We start from the raw sequence: 19704 nt of genomic DNA on the forward strand, positions 1-19704 counted from the left end.
AATCAGCCGTTGAATCCACCTCAAGAAAGGGCATGTTGTTTCTTTTTTCCATGAGCAGGAACAAACCGCTCGTGGAAAAAGGAACCCATTAATGGGAGGTGGTTTTTTGATCCAGATTTTGACATGGATTACGCGGCAAAATCCGTCCCAAAAAACTCTGTGTGAACTCAGCTTAAGGCTAAGGCCCCACGGGCCGGAACCACTGCACCAAAGCGCTGCGGGACAACCGTGGCGTGAACGCATTGCAGTTCTTCCCGCAGGGCTTTGAACATAAAGTTCACAGAGTTTAATGCCATGCTGCAATTTTCAAAACTGCAACGGTTTTGGAAATGGCAGCGTGTCCGTGCTGCTTATTTTCCTCATAGTGGGCATGGGATTCGCATGAATCCCATCTACTTTGCAAGTACTGTAAAACGCCACGATTTTTCCCACGTCGTTTATGGCCTGTGGGGCCCTGGCCTAACTGCGGCATTGATGTACCTGAGTTCTAGTTATCACATGAGTTAGATTTACAGATTTATAATTATTGTTTAGGTTACAATTTCTATAGGGTGATGGAAAACAATAGTCCTATGTAATCACCAATATGAACTGTATGCAAACATTGGCTGTGCATTCATGCCTCTAATAATATGGCCATTCAGTATAGTCCCCATAAAGGTAAAATTACATGTACTGAAGCTTTGTATTTTTTTTTTTTACTTTATACAAATGTACACTTGTCATGTTCCTCCTTCAAGTTTTACAAGAAATTGCACAAACTATATTCAAATGATCCAACTGTTGGAGTATTATGCAACCTTTATGCAAATATAATGAGACAGATATGGGAACAGATTGATATGGGGAGTCATTTTTAAATGAAGGGAACAAGAAAATAGCTACAGATGGACATCATCATCATAATCGCTTAATTGTCTGTGGCTACTAGAGAGTGTCACTGTAGCAGAAGATAAGAAAATGTAAGGTTGGCACATGCTGTGTATTTCATAAAAGTGATGTGACATGGCAGTATTACACTAAATTATAGTCAATGTACATTTACTGCTACTTACAGGACCTCACTAGAGATGAGCGAACAGTGTTCTATCGAACTCATGTTCGATCGGATATTAGGCTGTTCGGCATGTTCGAATCGAATCGAACACCGCGTGGTAAAGTGCGCCATTACTCGATTCCCCTCCCACCTTCCCTGGCGCCTTTTTTGCTCCAATAACAGCGCAGGGTAGGTGGGACAGGAACTACGACACCGGTGACGTTGAAAAAAGTAGGCAAAACCCATTGGCTGCCGAAAACATGTGACCTCTAATTTAAAAGAACAGCGCCGCCCAGGTTCGCGTCATTCTGAGCTTGCAATTCACCGAGGACGGAGGTTTCCGTCCAGCTAGCTAGGGCTTAGATTCTGGGTAGGCAGGGACAGGCTAGGATAGGAAGGAGAAGACAACCAACAGCTCTTGTAAGAGCTAAATTCCAGGGAGAAGCTTGTCAGTGTAACGTGGCACTGACGGGCTCAATCGCCGCAACCCAGCTTTCCCAGGATCCTGAATGGAATACACTGTCAGTGTATTCCCGTATACCCGATATATACCCCGATACCCGTTCCAACGGTGTGCCCCCCCACCTTCACCCCAGAAATACCCTGCAAGTCCCCTAGCAATAGAATTGGGGCTATATACACCCACAATTTTTACTACTGGTATACAGTGCCATTGTCTGACTGGGAATTCAAAGAATATATTGGGAATACAAATACCCTCATTTCTTGCTACTGCCATATAGTGCCAGTGTCTGACTGGGAATTCAAAGAATATATTGGGGTTACGTGCACCCACAATTTTTACTACTGGTATACAGTGCCATTGTCTGACTGGGAATTCAAAGAATATATTGGGAATACAAATACCCTCATTTCTTGCTACTGCCATATAGTGCCAGTTTCTGACTGGTAATTCAAAGAATATATTGGGGTTACGTGCACCCACAATTTTTACTACTGGTATACAGTGCCATTGTCTGACTGGGAATTCAAAGAATATATTGGGAATACAAATACCCTCATTTCTTGCTACTGCCATATAGTGCCAGTGTCTGACTGGTAATTCAAAGAATATATTGGGGTTACGTGCACCCACAATTTTTACTACTGGTATACAGTGCCATTGTCTGACTGGGAATTCAAAGAATATATTGGGAATACAAATACCCTCATTTCTTGCTACTGCCATATAGTGCCAGTGTCTGACTGGGAATTCAAAGAATATATTGGGGTTACGTGCACCCACAATTTTTACTACTGGTATACAGTGCCATTGTCTGACTGGGAATTCAAAGAATATATTGGGGTTATAAATACCCTCATTTCTTGCTACTGCCATATAGTGCCAGTTTCTGACTGGTAATTCAAAGAATATATTGGGGTTACGTGCACCCACAATTTTTACTACTGGTATACAGTGCCATTGTCTGACTGGGAATTCAAAGAGTATATTGGGAATACAAATACCCTCATTTCTTGCTACTGCCATATAGTGCCAGTTTCTGACTGGTAATTCAAAGAATATATTGGGGTTACGTGCACCCACAATTTTTACTACTGGTATACAGTGCCATTGTCTGACTGGGAATTCAAAGAGTATATTGGGAATACAAATACCCTCATTTCTTGCTACTGCCATATAGTGCCAGTTTCTGACTGGTAATTCAAAGAATATATTGGGGTTACGTGCACCCACAATTTTTACTACTGGTATACAGTTCCATTGTCTGACTGGGAATTCAAAGAATATATTGGGGTTATAAATACCCTCATTTCTTGCTACTGCCATATAGTGCCAGTTTCTGACTGGTAATTCAAAGAATATATTGGGGTTACGTGCACCCACAATTTTTACTACTGGTATACAGTGCCATTGTCTGACTGGGAATTCAAAGAGTATATTGGGAATACAAATACCCTCATTTCTTGCTACTGCCATATAGTGCCAGTTTCTGACTGGTAATTCAAAGAATATATTGGGGTTACGTGCACCCACAATTTTTACTACTGGTATACAGTGCCATTGTCTGACTGGGAATTCAAAGAATATATTGGGGTTATAAATACCCTCATTTCTTGCTACTGCCATATAGTGCCAGTTTCTGACTGGTAATTCAAAGAATATATTGGGGTTACGTGCACCCACAATTTTTACTACTGGTATACAGTGCCATTGTCTGACTGGGAATTCAAAGAGTATATTGGGAATACAAATACCCTCATTTCTTGCTACTGCCATATAGTGCCAGTTTCTGACTGGGAATTCAAAGAATATATTGGGGTTACGTGCACCCACAATTTTTACTACTGGTATACAGTGCCATTGTCTGACTGGGAATTCAAAGAATATATTGGGGTTATAAATACCCTCATTTCTTGCTACTGCCATATAGTGCCAGTTTCTGACTGGTAATTCAAAGAATATATTGGGGTTACGTGCACCCACAATTTTTACTACTGGTATACAGTGCCATTGTCTGACTGGGAATTCAAAGAGTATATTGGGAATACAAATACCCTCATTTCTTGCTACTGCCATATAGTGCCAGTTTCTGACTGGTAATTCAAAGAATATATTGGGGTTACGTGCACCCACAATTTTTACTACTGGTATACAGTGCCATTGTCTGACTGGGAATTCAAAGAATATATTGAGGTTATAAATACCCTCATTTCTTGCTACTGCCATATAGTGCCAGTTTCTGACTGGTAATTCAAAGAATATATTGGGGTTACGTGCACCCACAATTTTTACTACTGGTATACAGTGCCATTGTCTGACTGGGAATTCAAAGAGTATATTGGGAATACAAATACCCTCATTTCTTGCTACTGCCATATAGTGCCAGTTTCTGACTGGTAATTCAAAGAATATATTGGGGTTACGTGCACCCACAATTTTTACTACTGGTATACAGTGCCATTGTCTGACTGGGAATTCAAAGAATATATTGGGGTTATAAATACCCTCATTTCTTGCTACTGCCATATAGTGCCAGTTTCTGACTGGTAATTCAAAGAATATATTGGGGTTACGTGCACCCACAATTTTTACTACTGGTATACAGTGCCATTGTCTGACTGGGAATTCAAAGAGTATATTGGGAATACAAATACCCTCATTTCTTGCTACTGCCATATAGTGCCAGTTTCTGACTGGGAATTCAAAGAATATATTGGGGTTACGTGCACCCACAATTTTTACTACTGGTATACAGTGCCATTGTCTGACTGGGAATTCAAAGAATATATTGGGGTTATAAATACCCTCATTTCTTGCTACTGCCATATAGTGCCAGTTTCTGACTGGTAATTCAAAGAATATATTGGGGTTACGTGCACCCACAATTTTTACTACTGGTATACAGTGCCATTGTCTGACTGGGAATTCAAAGAATATATTGGGGTTATAAATACCCTCATTTCTTGCTACTGCCATATAGTGCCAGTTTCTGACTGGTAATTCAAAGAATATATTGGGGTTACGTGCACCCACAATTTTTACTACTGGTATACAGTGCCATTGTCTGACTGGGAATTCAAAGAGTATATTGGGAATACAAATACCCTCATTTCTTGCTACTGCCATATAGTGCCAGTGTCTGACTGGGAATTCAAAGAATATATTGGGGTTACGTGCACCCACAATTTTTACTACTGGTATACAGTGCCAATTTCTAACTAGGAATTCAAAATGCGCAAGGCTCCCGGAAAGGGACGTGGACGAGGCCGTGGGCGAGGTCGGGGGAATGGTTCTGGGGAGCAAGGTAGCAGTGAAGCCACAGGGCGTCCCGTGCCTACTCCTGTGGGGCAGCAAGCATTGCGCCACTCCACAGTGCCAGGGTTGCTTGCCACATTAACTAAACTGCAGGGTACAAACCTTAGTAGGCCCGAGAACCAGGAACAGGTCTTGCAATGGCTGTCAGAGAACGCTTACAGCACATTGTCCAGCAGCCAGTCAGACTCTGCCTCCTCTCCTCCTATTACCCAACAGTCTTGTCTTCCTTCCTCCCAAAATTCCGAAGCTTTACAGAACAATAACCCAAACTGTCCCTGCTCCCCAGAGCTGTTCTCCGCTCCTTTCATTGTCCCTCAACCTGCCTCTCCACGTCACGATTCCACGAACCTAACAGAGGAGCATCTGTGTCCAGATGCTCAAACACTAGAGTCTCCTCCATCTCCGTTCGATTTGGTGGTGGATGACCAGCAACCCACCCTCATCGACGATGATGTGACGCAGTTGCCGTCAGGGCATCCAGTTGACCGGCGCATTGTGCGGGAGGAGGAGATGAGACAGGAGTTGGAAGAGGAAGTGGTGGATGATGAGGACACTGACCCGACCTGGACAGGGGGATGTCAAGCGGGGAAAGTAGTGTGGATGTTGAGGCAGGTGCAGCACCAAAAAGGGTAGCTAGAGGCAGAGGCAGAGGTCAGCAGCTTAGGCGAAGCCAGGCCACACCCGGAATCTCCCAAGATGTTCCAGTTCGTACCCAGCCCCGAAAAACTCCCACCTCGAGGGCACGTTTCTCGAAGGTGTGGAGTTTTTTCAAGGAATGCGCCGAGGACAGATATAGTGTTGTCTGCACAATTTGCCTCTCGAAATTGATTAGGGGCTCTGAGAAGAGCAACCTGTCCACCACTTCAATGCGCCGTCATTTGGAATCCAAGCACTGGAATCAGTGGCAGGCAGCAACGGCAGGACAAAGGCCGCCTGCCGTTCACGCCACTGCCACTGCCTCTGCCACTGCCTCTGCCTCTGCCACTGCCACTGCTGACTGTGCTGGCGATGCACTCCAGAGGACGAGCCAGGACACCACTTCATCTGCCTCCGCCACTTTGTTGACTTCTACCTCATCCTCCCCTGGTCCTGTCTTATCTCCTTCTCCTGCACCATCAAAGGCACCATCAGGCGTTTCTTTACAACAACCCACCATCTCTCAGACATTGGAGCGGCGGCAGAAATACACTGCTAACCACCCACACGCGCAAGCCTTGAACGCCAACATCGCTAAACTGCTGGCCCAGGAGATGTTGGCGTTCCGGCTTGTTGAAACTCCCGCCTTCCTGGACCTGATGGCAACTGCGGCACCTCGCTATGCCGTCCCTAGCCGTCACTACTTCTCCCGGTGTGCCGTCCCCGCCTTGCACCAGCACGTGTCACTCAACATCAGGCGGGCCCTTAGTTCCGCGCTTTGCACAAAGGTCCACTTGACCACCGACGCGTGGACAAGTGCATGCGGACAGGGACGCTACATTTCACTGACGGCACACTGGGTGAATGTAGTTGAGGCTGGGACTGCTTCCCAAACTGGCCCGGTGTACCTCGTCTCCCCGCCTAACATTCCTGGCAGGGACACGAGAAGAACACCCCCCTCCTCCTCCTCCTCTACCGCCTCCTCCTCCGCCACCGCCTCCTCCTCCGCTGTTAGATTGACCCCAGCTACGAGTTGGAAACGTTGCAGCACTGGCGTTGGTAGACGTCAGCAGGCTGTGCTGAAGCTGATCAGCTTGGGGGACAGACAGCACACTGCCTCCGAGGTGAGGGATGCCCTCCTCGATGAGACGGCAATATGGTTTGAGCCGCTGCACCTGGGCCCAGGCATGGTCGTTTGTGATAACGGCCGGAACCTGGTAGCAGCTCTGGAGCTTGCCGGACTCCAACATGTTCCATGCCTGGCCCACGTCTTCAACCTAGTGGTGCAACGTTTCCTAAAGAGCTACCCCAATGTTCCAGAGCTACTGGTGAAAGTGCGGCGCATGTGCGCCCACTTTCGCAAGTCGACAGTAGCCGCTGCTAGCTTAAAATCTCTCCAGCAACGCCTGCATGTGCCACAACACCGGCTTTTGTGCGACGTCCCCACACGCTGGAACTCAACGTTTCAGATGTTGAATAGAGTGGTTGAGCAGCAGAGACCTTTGATGGAATACCAGCTACAAAACCCTAGGGTGCCACAAAGTCAGCTGCCTCAGTTTCACATCCATGAGTGGCCATGGATGAGAGACCTTTGTGACATCCTACGGGTCTTTGAGGAGTCCACAAGGAGGGTGAGCTCTGAGGATGCGATGGTGAGCCTTACAATCCCGCTCTTGTGTGTTCTGAGAGAATCCCTGATTGACATCAGGGATAACTCAGATCACACAGAGGAGTTAGGGATAGCATCCGATCCGTCACAGCTGGAGAGTAGGTCCACACATCTGTCCGCTTCACTGCGTTTAATGGAGGAGGTGGAGGAGGAGGAAGAAGAGTTGTCCGATGATGTGATGGTGATACAGGAGGCTTCCGGGCAACTTCGAATCGTCCCATTGTTGCAGCGCGGATGGGTAGACATGGAGGATGAGGAGGAAATGGAGATTGAACTTTCCGGTGGGGCCAGAGGAGTCATGCCAACTAACACTGTGGCAGACATGGCTGAGTTCATGTTGGGGTGCTTTACAACCGACAAGCGTATTGTCAAAATCATGGAGGACAACCAGTACTGGATCTTTGCTATCCTTGACCCCCGGTATAAAAACAACATCTCGTCTTTTATTCCGGTAGAGGGGAGGGCCAATCGCATCAATGCTTGCCACAGGCAATTGGTGCAGAATATGATGGAGATGTTTCCAGCATGTGACGTTGGCGGCAGGGAGGGCAGTTCCTCCAGTAGGCAACCAAGTTCTCACCGGTCCACACAAACGAGGGGCACACTGTCTAAGGTCTGGGACACCTTGATGGCACCCCCTCGCCAAAGTGCCGCCACGGAGGGTCCTAGTGTCACCAGGCATGAGAAGTATAGGCGCATGTTGCGGGAATACCTTTCCGACCACAGCCCTGTCCTCTCCGACCCCTCTGCGCCCTACACGTATTGGGTGTCGAAGTTGGACCTGTGGCTTGAACTTGCCCTATATGCCTTGGAGGTGCTGTCCTGTCCTGCCGCCAGCGTCCTATCTGAGAGGGTGTTCAGTGCAGCCGGTGGCATCATCACTGACAAGCGCACCCGTCTGTCAGCTGAGAGTGCCGACCGGCTCACTTTGATAAAAATGAACCACCACTGGATAGAGCCTTCATTTTTGTGCCCACCTGTGTAAAGCACCCCAACATGAAACTCCATGTCTGTACTCAACCTCTCCAATTCCTCCGCATCCTCATACTCATCCACCATAAGCGTTGCACAATTCTGCTAATACTAGGCTCCCTCCAACATGATTTCCCCCAACTCTGCTGGTTAGAGGCTCCCGCCACCCTGATTTCCACCAACTCTGCTGGTTAGAGGCTCCCTCCACCCTGCTTTCCCACAACTCTGCTGGTTAGAGGCTCCTTCCACCATGAATTTGCCCAAACTGGGCTGTTTAGAGGCTCCCTCCACCATGAATTGGTCCAAACTGGGCTGGTTAGAGGCTCCCTCCACCATTAATTGGTCCAAACTGGGCTGGTTAGAGGCTCCCTCCACCATGAATTTGCCCAAACTGGGCTGTTTAGAGGCTCCCTCCACCATGAATTGGTCCAAACTGGGGTGGTTAGAGGCTCCCTCCACCATTAATTGGTCCAAACTGGGCTGGTTAGAGGCTCCCTCCACCATTAATTGGTCCAAACTGGGCTGGTTAGAGGCTCCCTCCACCATTAATTGGTCCAAACTGGGCTGGTTAGAGGCTCCCTCCACCATGAATTTGCCCAAACTGGGCTGTTTAGAGGCTCCCTCCACCATGAATTTGCCCAAACTGGGCTGGTTAGAGGCTCCCTCCACCATGAATTGGTCCAAACTGGGGTTTTTAGAGGCTCCCTCCACCATGAATTGGTCCAAACTTGGCTGTTTAGAGGCTCCCTCCACCATGAATTGGTCCAAACTGGGGTGGTTAGAGGCTCCCTCCACCATTAATTGGTCCAAACTGGGCTGGTTAGAGGCTCCCTCCACCATTAATTGGTCCAAACTGGGCTGGTTAGAGGCTCCCTCCACCATGAATTGGTCCAAACTGGGTTTTTTAGAGGCTCCCTCCACCATGAATTTGCCCAAACTGGGCTGTTTAGAGGCTCCCTCCACCATGAATTGGTCCAAACTGGGCTGGTTAGAGGCTCCCTCCACCATGAATTTCCCAAAACTTGGCTGTTTAGAGGCTCCCTCCACCATTAATTGGTCCAAACTGGGCTGGTTAGAGGCTCCCTCCACCATGAATTGGTCCAAACTGGGGTTTTTAGAGGCTCCCTCCACCATGAATTGGTCCAAACTTGGCTGTTTAGAGGCTCCCTCCACCATGAATTGGTCCAAACTGGGGTGGTTAGAGGCTCCCTCCACCATTAATTGGTCCAAACTGGGCTGGTTAGAGGCTCCCTCCACCATTAATTGGTCCAAACTGGGCTGGTTAGAGGCTCCCTCCACCATGAATTTGCCCAAACTGGGCTGTTTAGAGGCTCCCTCCACCATGAATTTGCCCAAACTGGGCTGGTTAGAGGCTCCCTCCACCATGAATTGGTCCAAACGGGTTTTTAGAGGCTCCCTTCACCATGAATTGGTCCAAACTTGGCTGTTTAGAGGCTCCCTCCACCATGAATTGGTCCAAACTGGGGTGGTTAGAGGCTCCCTCCACCATTAATTGGTCCAAACTGGGCTGGTTAGAGGCTCCCTCCACCATTAATTGGTCCAAACTGGGCTGGTTAGAGGCTCCCTCCACCATGAATTGGTCCAAACTGGGGTTTTTAGAGGCTCCCTCCACCATGAATTGGTCCAAACTTGGCTGTTTAGAGGCTCCCTCCACCATTAATTGGTCCAAACTGGGCTGGTTAGAGGCTCCCTCCACCATGAATTGGTCCAAACTGGGTTTTTTAGAGGCTCCCTCCACCATGAATTTGCCCAAACTGGGCTGTTTAGAGGCTCCCTCCACCATGAATTGGTCCAAACTGGGTTTTTTAGAGGCTCCCTCCACCATGAATTGGTCCAAACTGGGCTGGTTAGAGGCTCCCTCCACCATGAATTGGTCCAAACTGGGGTGGTTAGAGGCTCCCTCCACCATTAATTGGTCCAAACTGGGCTGGTTAGAGGCTCCCTCCACCATTAATTGGTCCAAACTGGGCTGGTTAGAGGCTCCCTCCACCATTAATTGGTCCAAACTGGGCTGGTTAGAGGCTCCCTCCACCATGAATTTGCCCAAACTGGGCTGTTTAGAGGCTCCCTCCACCATGAATTTGCCCAAACTGGGCTGGTTAGAGGCTCCCTCCACCATGAATTGGTCCAAACTGGGGTTTTTAGAGGCTCCCTCCACCATGAATTGGTCCAAACTTGGCTGTTTAGAGGCTCCCTCCACCATTAATTGGTCCAAACTGGGCTGGTTAGAGGCTCCCTCCACCATGAATTGGTCCAAACTGGGCTGGTTAGAGGCTCCCTCCACCATTAATTGGTCCAAACTGGGCTGGTTAGAGGCTCCCTCCACCATGAATTTGCCCAAACTGGGCTGTTTAGAGGCTCCCTCCACCATGAATTGGTCCAAACTGGGGTGGTTAGAGGCTCCCTCCACCATTAATTGGTCCAAACTGGGCTGGTTAGAGGCTCCCTCCACCATTAATTGGTCCAAACTGGGCTGGTTAGAGGCTCCCTCCACCATGAATTTGCCCAAACTGGGCTGGTTAGAGGCTCCCTCCACCATGAATTGGTCCAAACTGGGTTTTTTAGAGGCTCCCTCCACCATGAATTTGCCCAAACTGGGCTGGTTAGAGGCTCCCTCCACCATGAATTGGTCCAAACTGGGGTTTTTAGAGGCTCCCTCCACCATGAATTTGCCCAAACTCTGCTGGTTAGAGGCTCAATCCACCCTGATTTTCAAAACAAATGTTGGTGCCAACCTCAACTTACTACAAGGGCCAAATTCACTGCTGGTGACAAGCTCTCCTCACTGCAAGTGCCAAATACACATGTTTCAAGGTGTTTTCCTACTGTCAGAGAGGTGGTATTGAGTGTGTAAAGTGTGTAGTTGTTAGGCTGTGATGTTGGGGTAATAGAGGGTCTTTGGTGTGTTAGATGCCCCCAGACATGCTTCCCCTGCTGTCCCAGTGTCATTCCAGAGGTGTTGGCATCATTTCCTGGGGTGTCATAGTGGACTTGGTGACCCTCCAGACACGGATTTGGGTTTCCCCCTTAACGAGTATCTGTTCCCCATAGACTATAATGGGGTTCGAAACCCGTTCGAACACACGAACATTGAGCGGCTGTTCGAATCGAATTTTGAACCTCGAACATTTTAGTGTTCGCTCATCTCTAGACCTCACCAACTGAAAGACACAATTACTACAGATTTATATCACTGTATGGTGTGATGCATGAAGTACGTGAAATAATGAAAGAATAGCAAATGCCCTAAAACATAGTACTAACACATTCATAAGAAATGTAAAGACAAATACATTCTAGGTAGCATTTATCTGAGATAAATGGCTGTGTATTAACCCTTTCCTGACATTTGCCTTAATAGTACTGCATATGTTAGGTCTTTAAATATTGTGGCCACTCAGGAGCTGAATGGCTACCATAGCCACCGGGTCTTATAATAATAGGGGGCATTAATACTGCTGAATGGCTACCATAGCTACCTGGTCTTATAGTAATAGCGGACATTAATCCTGCTGATGGCTACCATAGCCACCAGGTCCTATAGTAATAGTGGACATTAATCCTGCTGAATGGCTACCATAGCCACCAGATCTTATAGTAATAGGGGGCATTAATCCTGCTGAATGGCTACCATAGCCACCAGATCTTATAGTAATAGGGGGCAATAATCCTGCTGAATGGCTACCATAGCCACCAGGTCTTATAATAATAGGGGGCATTAATCCTGCTGAATGGCTACCATAGCCACCGGGTCTTATAGTAATAGCGGACATTAATCCTGCTGAATGGCTACCATAGCCACCGGGTCTTATAATAATAGGGGGCATTAATCCTGCTGAATGGCTACCATAGCCACCGGGTGTTATAATAATAGGGGGCATTAATCCTGCTGAATGGCTACCATAGCCACCAGATCTTATAGTAATAGGGGGCATTAATCCTGCTGAATGGCTACCATAGCCACCAGGTCTTATAATAATAGGGGGCATTAATCCTGCTGAATGGCTACCATAGCCACCGGGTCTTATAGTAATAGCGGACATTAATCCTGCTGAATGGCTACCATAGCCACCGGGTCTTATAATAATAGGGGGCATTAATCCTGCTGAATGGCTACCATAGCCACCGGGTCTCCGCTGTATTATAATAATAGTGGGCATTAATCCTGCTATTACCTTGACCAAACACAAGTGATTTTCCCAGCAGCGCATGGCCACCGTCATTTTGGGGAGGATCACTGGCCTCTATTACCATTCCCATTACCATGAAGGCTATCGAAGGCTCCCAGGCTTCTCATTGTATGGGTACATAGCAATTCTACAATGCATTGCAATGTATTAACATACAAATGTGTGTTGGTGATCAGACTCTCTGGGGTTCAACAACAGTAAATAGCAGTAAACAAAATGTAAAAAGTTAAAAAATATATATTAAATATAAAAAAGAATAATACATTTAAATCACCTTCCTTTCCCTAGAACACATATAAAATTAAATAAAGAAAGAATACAAATACATGCCTACATCCAAAAACACCAGGTCTACAAACACGAGTGCCAAAAAAAACAAAGCTCGCCAAAAAGTCATGGAAATACAAAACAGTACAAATATTTCTACCTGTATTACTAGATACTGCTTCAGCTGAGGACTACCCATCTGATATTAGAGTCTAATTAGCATATTGGAAGACGAAACTAACAGAAATGATTGCTCGGGAGTGTGAATTAGATTCTGTGTGTCACAATAAGCAGCCCTATGGGGCGTCATATGATGGAGATAATATCTGTCATAAGAAATGCATCTATTGGAAACATCTCTACATCTGATGGGAGTGTTTCTTTTATTATTTAGATGTGTGCATTTCTTTTCTGTTAGATTTGTAGTTGATCCAGCAGAAAAAAAAGGTATATTCTACAAAAAGGAATAGAATTCAATAAATGTCATAGAAATTAGATTTAGACTGGCATGACCGTGGTGGCCACAACTCCCAACACACAACCATGGATTGCAGTGTTGCCCTGTGACCGTTTTTTCTTGGATGGACACAAAGTCATACAAAGTCATGCAAAGACTTTGTGCCCGGCCAAAAAAAAAACAGTTTCCCAGTGGAGAGGTTGCATATGGACATCGGCGGTTTGATTTTAAAACCCATTCAAATGAATGGGTTTTAAAACTGACCGCCGGGAAGTCGTCCCTGAATCAGTTTCTCTGGGGAGTAGGATGGAGGCCCAGCTGGCACACATGAGCACAAGTGTGAATGCCCCCATATATGTATGATACACTGACTTGTTTCTGGGTCAGAACGTATCAATATGAAGCTAACCCAACTATATCTCCAGACCCCATCAAGACTGATTTTCTCTTACAATTACATCCTGCCTGTGTGAAAAACCAGATAACCTAGAGTTACATTAGTTACTCCAATTTTAGGAACTACAACTTTATTTTAGGTGATATTTCAAAGCAGATACGTGAAGGAAAAAATAGGCTAGAAACAAGGTCAGGAACAATGATATAAAGTACAGGATAGATTGTGAAAATATGAAAATGCAAACACTGGTAGACATTTCAATCAATTTTCTTTCCCATTGGGAGCAAAGTGAAGATAAAAATCATTCAGTACTGAAGATACAGAAGTGTACATCTAATGAGTGAATGTATACCTTACAGCTAACATTCCAAAAGTTCATGATGTAGTGCCTAATAAGTATACCGGTAAGAGGGTCAAAAACAACTACTTTATCAGAGGCCTAGATACTGAAATACAAGTCGGTGGATGTTAGAGGAACCTGCCATTTATTCTATGGTGAGTATATAATATTCACTAATATGTGTTACTAATATGTGAGACATATGGAGGTAATAATAAAGTGCCTTAATATTGTATAATGTAATAATTATTAGCTCCATGTCATATCAGTAATAGTGTTGAGAGAGTAGTATTCGATCGAAAACCTCACCGGCATAGGAATGCGTGTAATCGGCCAAATACCAAGGGGTTAAATGCTTTGAATATTCAATGCGTTTAACCCTTTGGTGTTTGGCCGATTACACGCATTCCTATGCCGGCGAGGTATTCGATCAAATACTACTCGCTCAAGACTAATCAGTAACCCTTATGTGAGGCACACAGGGGGTTAAAGTGAGGAACAGGATGGGGTTAACTGCTATTAACCTGAGGCACATGGAGTTACTAAACTGTAATACACATGACTAGACTTTTTATCTGCAATGGTGGATAAAATTATGGACTATTACATTTCAATGGGCCCGTACACATAGATGCAGTCGCTTTTGCGGCTGTGTGTCTGGGCCAAATTGAAGAGCTGCAACTTATGAAGCAGGTCCTATATGTGTCCTATACCTGTCCTATATGTGTCTGCATTTGCAGCCCTATCAATTCATTTTTAATGTAAAGATTGGTGATCAGTTTATGTAATTTTATTGGTATCTATTTTAATTTTTTAAATTTTCCAGTAGCTGCTGCTGCATTCCCCCCCCCCCCCCCCCTCGGCTTTTACTTGAGTCAATAAGTTTTCCCAGTTTTTTTGTGGTAGAATTAGGGGCCTCGGCTTATATTTGGGTCGGCTTATACTCGAGTATATACAGTAGGTATATTTAATTTCAATAAAAACACTCTTAAAGAGGTTTTCTCATCTCACTGTTTCAGAAGTTTGCCTGCTGTCTCTTCTTCTCACTTCCTGTATTTCTCCCCCACGCCCTCCTAGCTTTCTGAACAGGACACTATGAAGTATCACAATACTTATGCAGTTCAGATAATATGCACATGTTTGAGAACTGACTCAGTGTTATCTGTGTGTTTACATAGAGAGATAATAGACCAGGCTTTATCAGCAAACTGCAATTAGCTAAACTGATTGTCCTGCAGTGAGTGATGTCACCTGTCCTATCTCCGAGGTCTGTGGTTATGGAAACACTGGGTAAACAATGGGAGGAATAAGTTCACAAAGCAGGAAAACAAATCAGCATTTCTATGGCAATATATTTAGGAAAAAAATTCAATTTACATGAGTTACCAGTATAGATAGGATCCTTGAGATGGAAATACCCCTTTAAGTGTGATAACTTTTGTAAATACTTTATTACAACCTTAGCAATTGAAAGCTTTCTTATTGACAGTATATTTTACTAAAGTGGGGCTTAGTGTTAGCCAGTTATGAAGCTAACATTAACCCCTCATTCTTACCTTTTTTCCATTGCCTTCATGGGTTCCCAGAAGAGCCAGGTAACAGCGAGTGCGCCACCATCTGATGTGCCTTTCAGGGACTGGGATGGCCCCAGGCTGGTGTTATTAAGCTGGAAAAATCTGAAAACTACGGGTCTTCTGACCATGGTAATACTATTACCTTTTGCTGTAACTGGCTAGTTATGAGTATGCTCCTTTTTGCTTGGTGACCACTGGTTTGCTCCCTGGATTTCATTTTAGCCTCCTGATTCTGCTTTGATGTTCCTGGTTGGATTTTTGACCTTTAGCTTGTTTCCCGGATACTGCTTTTGTCTTATGAGTTTCTCATACGTCCTCTTCTTGTTTTGACCCTGCTGTATGACTTCTCTTATCTTCATGCCACTGCATGTCTTATTGGATTTTGTTCTAGTGCATTTATTATTGGTACATCTCTCTTTCCATCTTGACTCATCATGAGCTCTGGTGAAAGTGTCTGGCGATTGGTCTTGGCTTGCAAAAATGTGCTAGTTTTAAATAGTTCTCTCTACTGCTTGCAGTTATCAGCCAATATCCTGCTATTGCTTTTATTTTGGCATTCCCAGTCTAATCAGAGCAGACACAAATAAGCCAACTAAAAGGAAGAGTAAAGTTAGACTAGACAATCTAAGAATCTGAAACAAACAGCATTAGACATTTTAATAAAACTTGTGCAGTTTAAGGCTGTTTTGTCTAAATTTAAACTCTCTACCTGTTAGACAGTATTAGTATATCTGCCCCACTGTTTGGCTGTTTTTTAGGGGCTGGTCTAGACAACTTAGATCCAGGGAAAGGAAATCTTAATGCTTCACCATTCTAAGACATTTGGACAATTGTATAGTTCTGACTTTCTGAGAACATACGTCATATTTTCCCTAAGCTTCACAGTATGTTCTGATATAACCTATCTATTAGGGCAAATGGCTATAATCTTCAGTAAAAGATCTGAAGTATTCATTCCATCCCACTCTGCACCATACATACATGATATATGATCGCTTAGTTTTCCTTTGATTTTATAGAGGTAACCTGCAGCCTATGTGAGGCTTCCCGGATTATATTACGGCAATGTCTAAATGCCCGTTAAAATTACCTTAAAGGGGACCTTTCACCTCCCGGGGCACATGCGGTGTAATACACTACGAGAAAGCCGACATTGTGCTGAATTCATCGCACTATTGGCTTTCCTGTTCTGTACCCCCAGGAAGAGCTATTGGTGCCATTACCATAGCTCTTCACTGTCAGGAGGGTAGGGGGGCATTCCTCACCGCTCTCACAGTACGGCGCAATAGACGCTGCTGTGAGGAAGGGTGTTCCTGACTGAATGTCAGAAACGCCCTTCTGACAGTGAAGAGCTATGGTATCGGCACTGATAGCTCTTCACCGGGGACACAGAACAGGAATGCCACTAGTGCGCTGAATTCAGTGCACTGTCGGCTTTCTAGTGGTATATAAATCCGTATGTGCCTCAGGAGGTGAAAGGTCCTCTTTAAAGAAAACTTGCCACCTTTACTGACACCTCTGTTCTACTGAGCCCCTGCATTCATCACAAAATAACAATTCTAGACCATATTTTCTGTAATGTGCTATTCTTCTATTATTCATCCTAGAAATTTATGAATAAATAACTGGGTGGTACCATTTCCCTTGTCAAAGGGGTGTGTTCCTACAAAATGTCATCACGATTACACATTGTGGGAGTCTGTATGGACACACCACCAACTAGCAACATCCAGGTTTAATTTTTCTTATACATTTTTAATAGCAATAATAGAGGAATTATGCAATACAGAGTAATAAGAAATAAGACTCCGACAGTGATACATTATGGGGACTTGCAACGTTTACTACATTGGGAACATCATGTGAGATCACAAGTCCTTTTTAAGTATGTCTTATCCTCATAACTAAGACAATCCGCATAATGATGTTCACATATTATCCATTTCCAATATTAGTTCATTTTTACTACTTCTGTCTGATATTTCTTCCTTATATGCATCTTACTATATTCTATTCTCTTAGAAAGCAGCTGTCATGGTTAAATAAAAATAGTATCATTTATGTTGTGTAACATATTGCACCTTCAATATAAAAGGCAGAGTATGTTTTAGAAAATCACTTCACTCTTGCAGTATGAATGTCATATATTTTGCCAAGAAACATCAACATAAAGAGGAACTGAGAGTCTAGCACACCATTGAAATGCTAATCAATCTCATTCACTGTTCTTCTGGATTATTTATAACCAAGGGAGAAGGATATGCTTTCTGCTGAAAGTTAAATTGCAACATAGATATTTATATTTGAGCTATGAATCTCTTCATTCTTATTTTTAGGGGGGGGGGGAGACGCTTCTCTTTTATCTAAAAGTTAATTAATTTCTAAGAGCACCGGTTCCAGCCTGGAAATAAGAAGATTGTTAACACTGATGGAAGCTTGGCACAGACATTGGATTTGAAATGACTTGACTTTTCTCAAGTGGGTAAAATGACAAAGAGACACATATGGAGCCTTCTGTATCATCAGCTGATAATTTATCAACACCTGCAACATTCTATGGTCAACCGTGTCAAGCTATCTCTTTCATGGACAGTGGCAAAAAATGATTGTCAGAGACCTCAAAGCCATCAATTCTGTATTAAGAATTCTGCTACAAAGTGGCAGAAATTATATATATATATATAACATGTTGCTCTTTAAACAAACGCAGTCAAAATTCCTCACCTGTCATGTTTTCTTTGTGGCATACTAGATATTATTGAAAGTTTAGAAGGTGTCAATTTGTCTAATACTTATCTCAGCGCTGCACTGAAGCAAATACTAATCATAACCTTAGGTGTCCTTCCTTACCTTTCCTCTTGGTTAGACACGTCCAGATATGTGTGACAAGAGATGACACCTTTTCAAAACAATATTATTTCATGATACTCTGTGCCATGTCTATCACATATGTGTCTATGTGTTGCGACCCAATGGTTGTGTTGGAAATTGCAGCTTGTCAAGGGTTTTTCTATCACTTCACAGTATTGTATTTTATGGAGTCTTTAACCAAATGCAATGGATGGTAATGGTGGACACACCCAGATTTTTTGTTACTAGAGTAGTTCTGAATGCATCAGCATGAATGAAACAGTTCTTTTGTGTTGTTTGTAACAAACAACATCTGGATAGTGCAAAACAGCACCCAGGTAAGTATGGTAGTGACAAATAAATTTAATGTTGCAGGATCAAGAAAGACAATCTTCATGAGAATGAAAATAAATACTAAATATGGGCATGCATATATCATAATTAAAAATACTATTAGGTACAGATTTGTGGTGCAGAGGGGGGAATTTACTATGGTGGCTGTGCCTGAATTCTGAGCAAAAATAGGCACATTATAAGTATAGTTAAGGTATCCAAAGTTGCACCTAGTTTTAGGCAAGAGAATAACCCAGGACATGGCCTAAAATACAACAACCTGAGGCATTTGGAGTAAAATTCTGGCATAAAGTAAACCAACCCATAAATGGTATAGTTTTGATTTGGCAGTCTAAGGTGATGGCCACGAGTGGTGGAAATGCAGAGAGTTTTTTGTAGTTATTGCTACGTTGATTTAAAGTCGAGTGGTTTTACCAGAAGGGAACCATCTAAAAGCTTCCTTTATATTTTAATTTCCTTTTCAAGCCACTCCTACCTTTGACTGAAGAAAAAAAATGCAGCATAAAATGCGTTTCCACAAAGTGGGGCCTTAGCCTAAAGGTGCCAGCATACATCCGAAATTCATAGAAGAAGCTTCACACAAACAGTGAGCTGCAAAAAACATCATTATTGTCATCCTTACTCATGGGATAGTGCTTATACCGGATTGTTCACTTATATAAACATGTGATTGATGGGAAAGAGCTGCCCCACTGAACCTGGAATAATAGGAATCAAAGAGAAGACTAACCTGTAAGAGAATAAAACTCCAAGTATTGTACCTAAATAAAACCAAAGTAAGTGAATCATGATAGTGTGAGAGAGTGAAGGGTGTGGTCTGGGAAGACGGGTACATTCCAGCCAGGCACCTAAAGGGTGTATGGTAAAGACCCACACCAGGGAGGTCAGCTGGGTAATCAGGCCCTAATAACAGTCTGAGTGTGAAGGCTAGCAGTGTGGCACCACACAGACAGAGTTGAACTGTCCAGACCGGACCTCCAAAGCAGGTACTGTGCCACCTGTTGTTGTTGCCAAGGTAAGGAGACTGGTAGCCAGTCTCCTGTATAGTCAGGGAAAAGTTTCCTTATGTTTAAGTTAGTTTCCCAGCCGAGCAGGATGTGGCTTTGCAAAAGCAGTGTAAGCGCTACATGTGAATAAAGCCTGAACCTGTGTGCAATCCAGTG

The sequence above is a fragment of the Leptodactylus fuscus genome, chromosome 4, assembly GCF_031893055.1.
Source record: "Leptodactylus fuscus isolate aLepFus1 chromosome 4, aLepFus1.hap2, whole genome shotgun sequence".
Taxonomy (NCBI): Eukaryota; Metazoa; Chordata; class Amphibia; order Anura; family Leptodactylidae; genus Leptodactylus; species Leptodactylus fuscus.